Source organism: Balaenoptera physalus (assembly GCF_965194825.1).
Source record: "Balaenoptera physalus genome assembly, chromosome: 11".
Taxonomy (NCBI): Eukaryota; Metazoa; Chordata; class Mammalia; order Artiodactyla; family Balaenopteridae; genus Balaenoptera; species Balaenoptera physalus.
The window spans coordinates 56254839-56268473 of NC_138896.1; the positions used below are offsets into that span (position 1 = coordinate 56254839).

General features: G+C 35.9%; 1 protein-coding gene across 11 annotated transcripts in view; it reads left to right on the plus strand.

Annotated features, from left to right (window-relative positions):
* The window catches only part of RBMS3 (RNA binding motif single stranded interacting protein 3), a gene marked incomplete at its 3' end in the record, with an annotated part of 716065 nt that overhangs the window by 497533 nt on the left and 204897 nt on the right, over positions 1 to 13635 (plus strand). The gene's annotated exons all lie outside the window — the stretch shown is intronic.

Genomic DNA, 13635 nt, shown 5'->3' on the forward strand with positions numbered 1-13635 from the left:
ATTTGTAACATATCTAAACTGTGATATATTATAAATAAAATGACAGTGGCATCCATAGATTGAGGCCAGTTGACAAACATTTCTTACCAGTCCATGACAAGAAGAGTACAGAAAAGGAGGGTAAGCATTTAGAAACTTTTATAGCAATATGACATTATCATGAAATCTTAGTGCATAACTTCATATTTTACAAAAATATCAAATGCACATTGAATTTATTTTAAGCCGTCCATGCATCAGAGATAGTCTAGGAAGCACCAATCTAGGCTACCTCAGGGCATTTCACATTTCTGAAGGCAAAATTCTTAAGATTTGACACGCGTTATAAGATGATATTACTTTATGCTATTAAGAATTACAGTCAATGTAAAAGAATTGACTATATCACATCTATCAGGATGTGAGCTAGAAATACCTCAACATGATATTAATTTGGAAGTAGTATATATGAAAAGTATTGACTATTAAGTGAGTAAATTAAAAAATATATCTTACTCATATGTCAATAAAACTGGAAGAAAAAATATATCATACTCATGCATAAAAATATTAAAGGTTGAGTGAAGTTCTAAAAAAAAATTATAACAAATAGGTAAGGAAATATCTGAGTATACACGTTGGGTTATTTGTTGCTTTTCGATTTTCCGTGATTCTCAGGAGAAAAAATGTGAAATTCTTCAGTTTCACAATATTTTTCCTTTTGATGATTTTAAGCTGCCTATCTGTAGTGTTTGCTACATGAAGTATCTACTATTTAAAATGGCTAGAGAGTTCAGGGGTTGAGCATTTTTGTTCCTTAAAAATATATTGAGGTTATATAGAAAAGGAAGTCTGAACAAAAAGAGAAATATTTTTGTGGCAGGATCAGGTTCCTTTTATGACTCACTCAGTTTTGAGAGGATGTTGGGAAAGGAGAAAGGCCCTTCAGACTGACACTTGGATGATCTGGAAAATCCCAAAGTAGGGCCCCTGGTTAATCACGAGCCGGCAGTGAAGTTGTACCTCATTTTGGTTAGTTTCCATGTGTGACATTCCCTTGAGAACCGGCTGCATTATGATCCAATTGGAGACATATGGTGTTGTTGAGAAAAGAGTTAGCAGTTTTCATCTCAGCATGTCAGCTGCCCTTGCATTTTAAGAGAAATACTTTTTTTTTCTTTTAGCATAAAGGACATTTTAAGACACTCTGCTCAGACCCATCACTGAGTAAAGGAATTGCATTGTTAAAGGATTTTCCCCTTATTCATCTTATTTTAATCCAACAGATGGCTACCTATATAGAAGGCATTCAAACTAGATGTGAATTACATGGTTATAGAAAAAATTCAAGAATGAACAAAATAGGTGGAAATTATTGTTGATTGAAGTTTTAATACAGGTCTCAGTTTTTTATGATTCTTCCTTTTTGGAAAAAGACAGTGAAATCCTTCTTGACCTGATTGATTTGAAATTGTTTTAGGTTAACCCATAGAACATACAGCTGACTAATAGAATTTAATGCTAAAGACAAATAAAGTCACTACAAGTCCCCCAAAGACCTGAGCATCCTTCCTTGAATTAGAAGGCTGTGATATTAACCTATCTAATATCATAGCTACACCCAATGAAAACATTGTGAATAGCAAGAATTTTGTTATGGGTTTCTCTCTCACTTTTATCTCGTGGGACCATGAGAGGCAGAATAATTATGCTCAGTTAAAAAACTCTTAAGAGATACAACTTTATGCTTCTGAGATTAGCCTTCAACATAATAGAATTAAATATACAATATCGATCATCATCAGTACTTGAATTTGCTTATGTATGCTTACTTTGGAAGTCAAATAGAGTTTAATAAAGGCTTCAAATGCTAACAGAAGACATATAATTTTTTTAGTGAAGTATAGTGGATTTACAATGTTATATTAGTTCAGGTATACAGCAAAGTGATTCAGTTATAAATATTCTTTTACATATATATATATTCATACATATTTATATTCCTTTTCAGATTCTTTCTCCTTATAGGTTATTACAAAATATTGAGTATAGTCCCCTGTGTTATACAGTAGGTCCTTGTTGGTTATCTATTTTATATATAGATAAAAACATATAGATATAGCATATAGTGTGTATATGTTAATCTAACTCCTAATTTATCCCTCCCCCCTTCCCCTTTGTTAACCATAAGTTTGTTTTCTATGTCTGTGAGTCTGTTTCTGTTTTGTAAATAAGTTCATTTATATCATTTTTTTTAGATTCCGCATATAAATGATATCATATTATATTTGTCTTTCTCTCTCTGGCTTACTTCACTTAGTATGATCATCTCTAGGTCCATCCATGTTGCTGCAAATGGCATTATTTCATCCTTTGTTATGGCTGAGTAGTATTCCATTGTATATACGTACCACATCTTCTTTATCCATTCATCTTTCAATGGACATTTAGGTTGTATCCAGAGAAACCATAATTCGAAAAGACACATGCACCCCAACATTCATTGCAGCACTGTTTACAATAGCCAGGACATGGAAGCAACCTAAAGATACATAATTTTTGATATTTAAGTTTGATGTGGAATAAAATGACATAATGCAAGAGGCTGGTATTTTGGAAACCACTGCAGTAAAATGACTGCTGGGTTCATTTACTCCATCATGACAGGGATAATTAAATTTGCGTGCATGCTGTTTGCCTTTCTTGGTCCTCATTGCTTATTTCTTGTAGATGGTTGAAGTCTTATTTTCAGAAACTCATATCTTAATCCTATTTTCTGTTCCATCTTGAGGCATGTGAGTAGGATGTCACAGTGAGCCCTGATATCTAGTGATTCCTTTGATATTTTCAAAAGAAGTGATGAATTCCTAACTTTTTAAATACTAATGTAGCTTTAGAGAGATGGTCCTTGCTTGTGGGTGCTAATTAAAATCATCTATAATTGATCTGACCACTTGCAATTAAAATAGAACTTTAAAAAAATTGTATAAACCTCAGTGTCTCACTTTATCAAGATTTGACATTTTGAATTCAGAAATTTGTGGGTTTTTAGAACAGCACATGGATGGTTTCAATGCAGTGCTTTAAGATTGTGTGAACGAGAGACCCACAAGGATCCAAAAATGACCTAAGATCTTTCAGACCCTAAGACAGCTGTGGAAAAGAGTGAGCCTTGCTTCTAACCTCCCTCTAAGCAAGCAGAGAGAAATTGGTACCATATTCACATCCCTTCCGTCTCCATTAGAGATGACTTGGGGAAATGTGCCATTTTTGTTCTGTCACTCTTGACAGTGGTTCCTCTTAAAGTAAATGCAAAGTTCATTATTTTTCTGAGATGATGATCTAGTTTCCAAATCCCATCCTGTGTCATTTCTATAGAATAACAAGATAAAAATCTACATCAATCCAAAACTTTGACATTGATCAGGCTTTCTCTCTCTGAGTTCCTCCTATTTGTTTATAACATATTTAATTTTATTGAATACATCATGGATCGTTAATGCCTATTACAGCCTCCCAGAACTAGCTCTGTTCACTTTGAATTATAACATTGTCCCCAGATTTTGGCTACCTGGATCATTGAAGCTAGATATACATCAAAGAAAATCTAATTATTTGAATTCTGGTATGTGAGGTACAGGAAATTAACTAAGACCATGTGGCCGTGTTGCTACCAGCAGGTGGGAAGCAGCGGCCAAAGACATGTTAAATAGCGTCAGTCATGTCATTGCTCTGCAGAAAGGGATCATCTGGTATTTTCTCCCTCCCCTAGAGGGAAAAGAAAACACTATTCCATAAATGTCGCATGTCGTACATATTGATCTTGATGTTTTCTGGACAAAATGAAGCATCATTAGTTGCTTGCTTGCCTGACCCCAGACATTTCTTTGTTCCAAAACAAATTGCACAGCAACTTGTGCAGCCCCAAAGCATTCCATTTTAAAACCTCTAGCAGAAAGGGTAAGTTCCTGGGCACTTCAGGGATCTGTAGGGCGTAAACTAGAAAAGCTCACATTCAAGGAGCCCGGGAGCACCACGTGGAAAGGCTTCGGCATCTAAGAACATGTATTGACGAGCAGAACATTCAGACTTGTTTGAGGAAAAAGAAATCACGTTTTGCTCTTCAACTAGGCTTTTGCCTGTAAGCACACGTTCTTATCAGTGGAGCAGTCTTTTCAGAAGACAATGGAATAACCCACTTTTAGTATGATTTTATTACTCTTTGGATAATTATATCTAATCCCAGTTGAACTCCAAGAAGTAGGGTAGGGTTGAGAGAGACCTCACCCTATTTGGGGATCTTTTCAATTTTAGCAAATCTTCTGATCAACAGAAATTTGGACAAATACTTACGTGACAGAGGAATCATGTTTTCCTAATCAGTAAAATAAAACTGTGTGCCTTCTTGATCCTTTTTTTTTTTTTTTAATTCATTTTTGGCTGCATTGGGTCTTCGTTGCTGCGCGTGGGCTTTCTCTAGTTGCGGTGAGCAGGGGCTACTCTTCATTGCGGTGCGCGGGCTTCTCATTGCGGTGGCTTCTCTTGTTGAGGGGCACAGGCTCTAGGTGCGTGGGCTTCAGTAGTTGTGGCTCACGGGCTCTAGAGCGCAGGCTCAGTAGTTGTGCCACATGGGCTTAGTTGCTCCGCAGCATGTGGGATCTTCCTGGACCAGGGCTCAAACCCACGTTCCCTGCTCTGGCAGGCAGATTCTTAACCACTGTGCCACCAGGGAAGTCCCTGATCCTTTGATATATAATTTTACGATTTTATGTTTATGTAAATAAAAAATGTGTAGGATTTTGGATGTGTATGTGTATTTAGGGGAGCATTCAAGGAAAAATATTTACAATCTGATAATTTTTTAAAGAAAATGGAAAAAATTAATGTTGCTTGCATAAATTTAAAACTTCCCTCAGAGTAAAGTATCAACAATGTACTAAAATGAAATTTAGATTACAATTCTGAATATCTGAGCAACAGACACATTTTTATCAGGGAAAATGTTGCCAACTCTCACAAGCAGTGTTTCCTCAGTGGTACCAGTCTGATAAGTCACAAATGCAACTATAGTTGAGTAAAAGGCAGCAAATAGAAAAATATTATTGTGTACAGTTTAGTAAAAATATATCTCTGATTCTACTCATGAGAAGCACTGCCTAACTCTGAGTTTTTCCTCTTTGCGAAACTAAAGCATCATTTGCATAATAAACTTCGCAAACACCTTGATCCCCAACTGGGTGTTGGCTTAGATTTCTCGCTAATAAGAGGATTTTTGCAATACTTAGGAGGTACTTTCTGTTGTGCTCTTCATCTTTAATGTTAGTGATGCTTTCTAGATTATTTCTATCTACCAAACACATAGTTGGTTGCTTCATGATGAAACACTGCTGGAGTATTATTAGTGAATTTCACAGGACAAACTGACCACTTCATAGCCAATAGAGTCTTAGAGGCTGTGAAGTCTATGTTCTTGGCCAATCATTTCTCAGCCTTTCTATGGAGCCACACCTGATACGGTGAAGGTAGTTTGCGAGTTGGTAACTAATTAGATAGGGAAGAAAGGAGACAGAGATTTTTACATTTTGAAATCTGGGTAGTGAGAGGCCAGATACAGAAGGTACAGGGGATCATCTTCAGGAGATTAAAAATGATTGGAATGGGTTTTGAGTCCTGTGCTATAACCCTCCTCTGCCTGTGATCACAGCTGAGGAAGAGGGGCGCATCCAGCAAATCTCTCCGCTTTTGTAATTCAGGGAAAATCTATAAAATCTAAAAATCTATAAAACCTCACTCAACCTGATATGGGTTTTCTGCAAAGTTTGGGGGAGTTATTACTCCCTAGTACAACTCTCAATCAATGGGAAATGAGAGTCAGCAGATTCTAGGATTTTCCCACAGTGGTAACAAGCTCAGTGAGGCACCTTTTATTGGCTTTTCTTTCTTCCCTGACTTTCTTTTCCTTTCCTATTATGTTTCTGCTTCCTGGCATCAGCTCCCAATTAAACTATCTTGTTCCAGGCTCTGATTTGGGGGAACTCAAATTAAGGGGGGTGATCCAGCAATTGTGGTAGAGAATTATGTTTTGATTTAAAACTTCTGGCCATAGAGGAAGAAAGGAGATACAGCTAAAGTAGGGAAGTGAATTTCATTGACCAAATATATTGTTTTCATTACTTTATTTTAAAAATTTATAGTAGCATTTATGAACCATGTATTAAGGATGATAAAGGTGAATATTAGTGATCCTAGACAGATGGTAGTCAGAGTTTAAATTTAGCAAGAGAGATGTGTAAGACAATGAGAATGAAGTGCCATCGTGACATGGCTGACCTTAGAAAAACTGCAGACATGAAGAGGTGGGTCGTTGATGAAAATGGGGAGAGAATGAGGGCCCAGGAAATAGTCATAATGCCAGCAAAGTGAAGGTGAGGGGCGGGCATAGAAAATCATGACACAGAGAAAAGAATTTGTGAGATTTTGTTCTTGGATAAAGGTAGAGCGGTGGCCATTGATAACGGGTCCAGTGTGGGAACATCTGGAGTTGATAGAAGTGAAATGATCTTTAGTTGAACAACTGGGCCTTCTGATTAGTATGTTGCGAGGGTTTTCAACAAGGTTGTAGATTTCCTCACTAACCTTCACTCTTCCCTTGATCTTCCCTAAAGTTCTAATCTTCATAGGAGAAGGTTAGGGAGGGTGAAGAGTGCTAGAGTGATTTTTTGTTTCTGTATTTGATTCTGAGTTTTCTAAACCAGGGTTTTGTTTAGTTGTTTTATTTGTTTTTATTATTGTTGTTGCTTCAAGTGCTGTTGTTTAGCTCAGTGTAGATTCTCAGTAAATGTTCTTTGAAGTTGATATACAATTCCATGAATTGAATAACCCTCATACTTATATTTGCTTTTAATGGAATTCCTGAGGGCGTATGGGGGATGCCCACCTTCTGTGTCATCAACAAACTTGTAGGAAAACATTGAGAGAAATCTTTAAGTCTTTTCTTAATTTCTGACAAAAATTCTCTACAACACATTTGTGTATCTAAATATACCGAGAGAGAGAGAGAGCTGTATATTCACAAGAAAAAGAAACTTAATTTGATTGAGAAAGATTCTAGTTGCTTTTTAAAAAGCCTCATTTTTCCAGGACTGCTTTCCAAGGTGTTATGCTGGTAATCAAATTGTTATTTCTTTAAAGAACTCATTCTTGAATGGGACAATGATGAATTCTGCTTTCCAACACAGAAAATAATATTGCCTAATTTATATTGAAATAATGTCTAGATCTTAACTTCTTGCCACTGGATCTAGTTAGGCACTATTACTATGCTGTACTTTTTTTTTTTCTTTTTTCACATAAAAATGTGACTATCTTGAGAATAAACAGAAAAGAGAATTTCTTGGTCTATGCTTTTATTCCTTTTGGCATAAAGTCACTTCTCTCTGCCTATAGGAAGTACTGCATTGGCTTATTATTCCTATTATAATGATATATAATACAATATGTAGTATTTAATCAGTAAGATATGGACAATATGTTTTGCTGGCCATATATTTTCTATAATTATATATAAGCACCAATGAATAGTAGCAGAATTTGTCTAGAGTCTGCACTTGACTCCAGAATCTGATTTTTTTTAAGCAATCAAAATTTCATGGAACTGAGAAGAGGGATGAAGAGGTTTTCTATACATCTCCAGAATCACGAATCATCCTCATCTATTTTTATGTAAAATAATAACTCCATTCAGGTCTTCAAAAATTTCTGCATTGAAGATTTCACAGTAAAGACTTACAAGGGAATTCCCTGGCGGTCCAGTGGTTAGGACTTTGCACTTCCACTGCAGGGCGCCCAGGTTCCATCCCTGGTTGGGGAACTAGAATACCACATGCCACACAGCACAGCCAAAAAAAAAAAAAACTTACAAAATAAATTACAAAGCCTTAATTTTATTCCTAAAATGATGTTGGGCTTTGCCTTCTGTCAGCATTGCTAATGGGTAGTTAAACCATGAGTGTCTGTCCAAATGAGTCCTGTTAGCAAGCAAAGAGGTTTGAGTAGCTTAAGACCAATTAAGACACAGCCATAGAAACCAAGCTCTGAATAATTAAGTGCTTAGTGCATTTCCACATCTAGAGTTTCATTTAATAGGATTGATTTAAAAATACATTCTAACCAATTTTTGGATAAATGGATAGTAGCCTGAATTAAATTCTTGCCACTCTCTCCTCGTAACTATCAAGAAGCCTGCCATGTACACAGCTCACTATTTATGATCTAATTTTTTAGAATGAAAAGTCTGCAAAATTTAGGAAAATATTTTAAGAGGAATATAAATGAAAACGCTCATTAAGAGAGCTCTGAACCAGCCATCATTTATCTTATAACTGTTTCCTCTGATTTCTTACCTCTTTAAGCCTATGAATGATGAATCAATTAGTTTATTTATTATTTTAGTCATTTTTCATTACAGAAGAAGAAATCTTTCAAAGGATATTGGCATGTTTTTGATCTATTTTTAGAATTCATATATTTCAAAGACATTTATCCAATTAGACTGTACATTTTTCTAAGAAAAAACTTTAATGTTTATCTTTCCCTTTTCCTCAAACAACTCATAAACTATTTGAATGTAAAGACTGCACCTTGGTGTTCATGTTTCAAGCATCTAACCCAATGCCTGTCACAGAAGAGTACCAATAATTATTTGTTAAATGAGTCAATATCTACTTGTGATAGGCAGAATCATGCCCCTCCTCCCCCAAAGTACTCTAAGTCCTAATCCCCATTCCCTGTGAATATGGCAAAGGAATTAAGGTTGCAGATGGAATTAAGGTTGCTAATAAACTGACCTGAAAGTAGGGAAATTATTCGGGATTATTTGAGTGGGCCCAGTGTAATCACAGGGGTCCTTAAAAGTGGAGGAGGGGACAGGACAGGAGCTCAGAGGGATGCAGTAGAAGGACTTGAGCCACCATTGCTGGCCTTAAAGATGAAGCAATGTGGGCAGCTAGCCTCTGGAATATGAAAAAAGCAAGAAATTGGATTCTCCCCTAAAACCTCCAGGAAGGAACTCAGCCCTGTTGACACCATGATTTTATCCCAGTGGAATGTGTGTCAAACTTCTGACCTACAGTAGTATAAAGTAGTGAATTTGTATTATTATATACCCCCTTGTTTTTTGTTAATTTGTTATAGCAGTAACATAAAACTAATAGACTAGTATAGAACTCATTTCAACTGAATATCATCCAAACTATTTCTAAATTACATTATAAACAGCCTCTGGAGAAATTTCTTAGTTTCTCGTATTTTTAACTTTCTTTGTATTATTTGGTGGCTTGTATGTTAAACAGGAAAAACTATCTTGTTAATTATTTTGACTTTATAGTTTCTTTATACCTTCTCATAAAGATATATTAGAATGGAAGACTGTTAAACATCCGAAAAGAGAGTCTTTGGAGATGGGTGATAAGGTATCAGAATATTTTCGTTTTTTATTGAAGTATAGTTGATTTACAATGTTGTGCTAATTTCTGTTGTACAGGAAAGCAACTGAATTATACACATATATACATTCTTTTTTATATTCTTTTCCATTATGGCTTATCCCAGGAGATTGGATATAGTTCCCTGTGCTATATAGTAGGACCTTGTTGTTTATCCATCCTATGTATAATAATTTGCATCTGCTAACCCCAAACTCCCACTCCATCCCTCCCCTAACCCCCTCCCCCTTGGCAGCCACAGGTCTGTCCTCTATATGCACGAGTCTGTTTCTGTTTTGTAGATAGGTTCATTTGTGTCATATTTTAGATTCCACATATAAGTGATATCATATGGTATTTTTCTTTCTCTTTCTGACTTACTTCACTTAGTATGATAATCTCTAGTTGCATCCGTGTTGCTGCAAATGGCATTATTTCGTTCTTTTTCATGGCTGAGTAGTATTCCATTGTATGTATGTACCACATCTTCTTTGTCCATTCATCTGTCAATGGACATTAAGGTTGTTTCCATGTCTTGGCCATTGTGAATGGTGCTGCTGTGAACATAGAGGTGCAGGTATAGAGAACATTATTTTTGACCTAAAGAAATCAAATATCATTTCAAACCATCTGTTTCCATAAAATGTGCCAGGAAAAGTATACCACTGTAATCTAAATTCATGCAAATGTGTACCTCTTAACTCTCAACCCTAATATTTGCTTTCAGTAATTGCTGTTATTTAAAAAAAAAAATCATTAGGGTTTAGAAGAGCTCAAAGAGGTTATAAAGCTGATATCAGCCTTGAGTTTTAGGTGATTATATCTAAAGCATATATGATGCCCCATTCTGGCTCACTGTCCCATGAAATGAAGAGTGCCCTAAAGCTCTGAATAGGTGAGTCCCATAGGAAAGCTTAGTTTTGAGACATAAGTAGAAGTTCAGGGAGATAATTATCAATATTTATTAAGTGTTAACACGATATACAGTTGGCCCTTGAGCAACCCCCAGGGTTGGGGCACTAACCCTTCTCGCAGTTGAAAATCCTTGTATAACTTATAGTTTGTTCTCTGCATATGTAGTTCCTCCATATCTGCAGTCCTACATCCATGGATTCAATCAAGCTCGGATTGTGTAGTACTACAGTATTTCAATTTACTATTGAAAAAATTCCAAGTATAAGTGGACCTGCCCAGTTCAAACCTGTGTTGTTCAAGGATCAACTGTATATTCTTATTATTCAAGTGCTTAAATTCATATTGATTTAAGTGCTTCTTATTATTCACAGGATTAAAATACTTTCAGGGAATTTACAAAAATATATTTCTCAGCCAAAGATGTATTACAGTTCTGTAGCAAGATTAGGGGGCTGTAAATAGGGTCATTTTCTCTTGAACTGAGAGTGGGACTTATTTTGGACCAGAAGTTGATTAAATAGTGTACTGTCACTGAAATGTCCTAAAGTAAAAGACTCAACAACTTAAGTTGATTTCTAGCTGTTTGGTGTTAGAGCAGATGTTAGCCCTCCCAGGGTGCTTGCCTGACTTCCATCAGCCAGCACCTACATCTCTCTTTCTAGGTGGGCTGCCCTCAGGCTGGGGGAGCCTGGTTTGCTGATGCACAATGAGAGTTAGAAGTATCTAGGAAGTCCCTAGATACTTGGGGGCAGCCCTTAAACAATGATTGACAGGAGTTGGGCTCTCTGCATCCCAGTTCTTTTGCTCCTGATGAGAACACCCTGATGTACCCTATACTATCTCCACAGTTTCCCTGATTTACCTGGACATAGACATACTAGACACACTCTAAGTAAGGTAGCAATTGTTGATAGTTATCAGGCTTCTCTGCAAAAAGCAAAGACAGTTTGACTATTGATAAGACCTTTGTAGTGGTGGATAGAATTACAATCCTGTGTAATGTGAGTGAGTAGGTTACTGGTGGGTAGCACGATTTAGCTGATCCTACTGTGTCTTGATAAAGGTACATCCAAAAGAATCAAAATTGTACCAATATAAAAGATAATGGGGTTTTAATACAAGCATTCTTAACAAAGCACAAAAGCATAGAAATCAAATATTGAAGCTATTTTTTATGAGCAATCACTTTAAGATGGTGTGGTGTATTTAAACCAAATGGTGGTCCAGAGACCAGTGGGGTCCCTGAGATTCTTTGCCTTTCTGGTGGTCTGCAAGGTCAACATATTTTCATAATACTGGCATATTGTTTGCCTTTTTCACTCTGATTCTCTCATGAGCATAGAGTTGAGTTTCCCAGAGGCTACGTGATGTATGATATGGCAACAGATTGAATGCAGAAGCAGATATTAGAATCCAGCTGTCTTCTATTAAGCCCAAAATTACAGAGATTTGCACAAATATAAAACAAAGCCACTCTTGTGTTTATTTATTTTGTTTTTGAATTTTTTTAATAAAAATATATCACTTGTGGTATCATGTGATTTTTAAAAATTTTTTATTGGCGTATAGTTGATTTACAATGTTGTATCAGTTTCAGGTATACAGCAAAGTGAATCAGTTATACATATACATATATCCACTCTTTTTTTAGATTCTTTTCCCATATAGGCCATTACAGAGTATTGAGTAGAGTTCCCTGTGCTATACAGTAGGTCTTTATTAGTTATCTATTTTATATAGTAGTGTGTATATGTCAGTCCCAATCTCCCAATTTATCCCTGCCACCCCTTATCCCCTGTTAACCATAAGTTTGTTTTCTACGTCTGTATTTTAAAATAAATTAATAAGGAAACATCTAAAGTTCTGGGTTTTTTAATGGTAAATATAAATAGATTTAGCCTATGTAAGCAAAAGCTCTTTGGAGTCTTTAATAATCGTTAAGAGTGTAAAGAGGTCCTGAAGCAAACATATAAACAATCAACAAACAAAACTTAACAACTTTGAATGTCCCTGATATAGAGTGAAACTCAAGATTCAAGTCCTTTCATCTTCTCAGAATCAGAAAAGACTAAGGAAGATAGCCATGATAAAGATGAAGTTTAAAATATCCTCTCATCTTTCTGATCTTATGTGGAAAAACTGGATGTGTTCTGGAATGCTATTTTAAGTGGAATGATTAAGAAATACACTTCTATTAAATGAGTTACACTATTACTTTTTGGAAGCAAGCATACAGATTCCTTAATTTATAGTGAGTCTTTTGTTTTTCAAATGCAGAGGCAATGGTTATACTTCTAAACATATGCTTCATCATTTTATTAGCAAATAATATATTGTTTGACCGAGTACATGAATGTTTTGTTGGAACAATGTGCATACACAGCATGTGTGGTGTGCACGGTTGTGGGAATGGAACAGTGTGATTTGTGAGTGGCACATGAGTCTGTCAGGACTTAGGGAGAGTTTAAGGATAGTATTTAAGAGCCAGAAGGCTAACCACAGATATGACATAGGAGTTCTGTTATCTTCATAAGAACTGCTAATTTCACACAGTGCTTGTCTTCCAGCTGGACTGTACTTTGGAGTTCTACCCACCATGTGGGATGCATCTTACAGACTTCCAGGTTTACTAGTTGAAGTAAATAATAACAGTAGTATAATAATAATAAACAATAACACATAACTAATTGAACACTGTATACTTTTAGTTTTCACATAATTTTTTTCTTAATTTTCAGAAATGGTAGTCTCCTGTTCCAGAGTCCCAAAATCATGATTCTTTTAAGCTTATTGCCTCTTAACCTAATATGAAAGATCTCTAAGGAAAGTAGTTACCTAGTCATCTTTAGTAACTGGTTATCATTTTAACCCAATGAATTCATGTAAGAGATAAAAGAATGTTAAGATACAGTTTCTCCTGTAATTTATTTTGAAAAGACACAACTTAATATTTGTTTACATCCTTTGACAGCCCCATCACTTTTCTCATCCCAAGGACAAGTGTTTTTCCTTTTTGCTGCATGTATGATGGTAAAGAAAAGTGCAACACCCACTCCCTCGAGAGCCTCCTGGCTGGGATGATCTTTTTCCTCTGTGAATTTAACTGACGGGAGAACATATTCTATAGAGAAAACCATCTTCTCCCTTGGAGACTAATGGATCTTGGTTTGACTTTTGGTTCTGTCTCTTGTTACTTTTGAATATGGGCAAGTTATTTAGTCTCTTGCCAGTTTCGTCAAGGAACCTAATGTTTCCATTA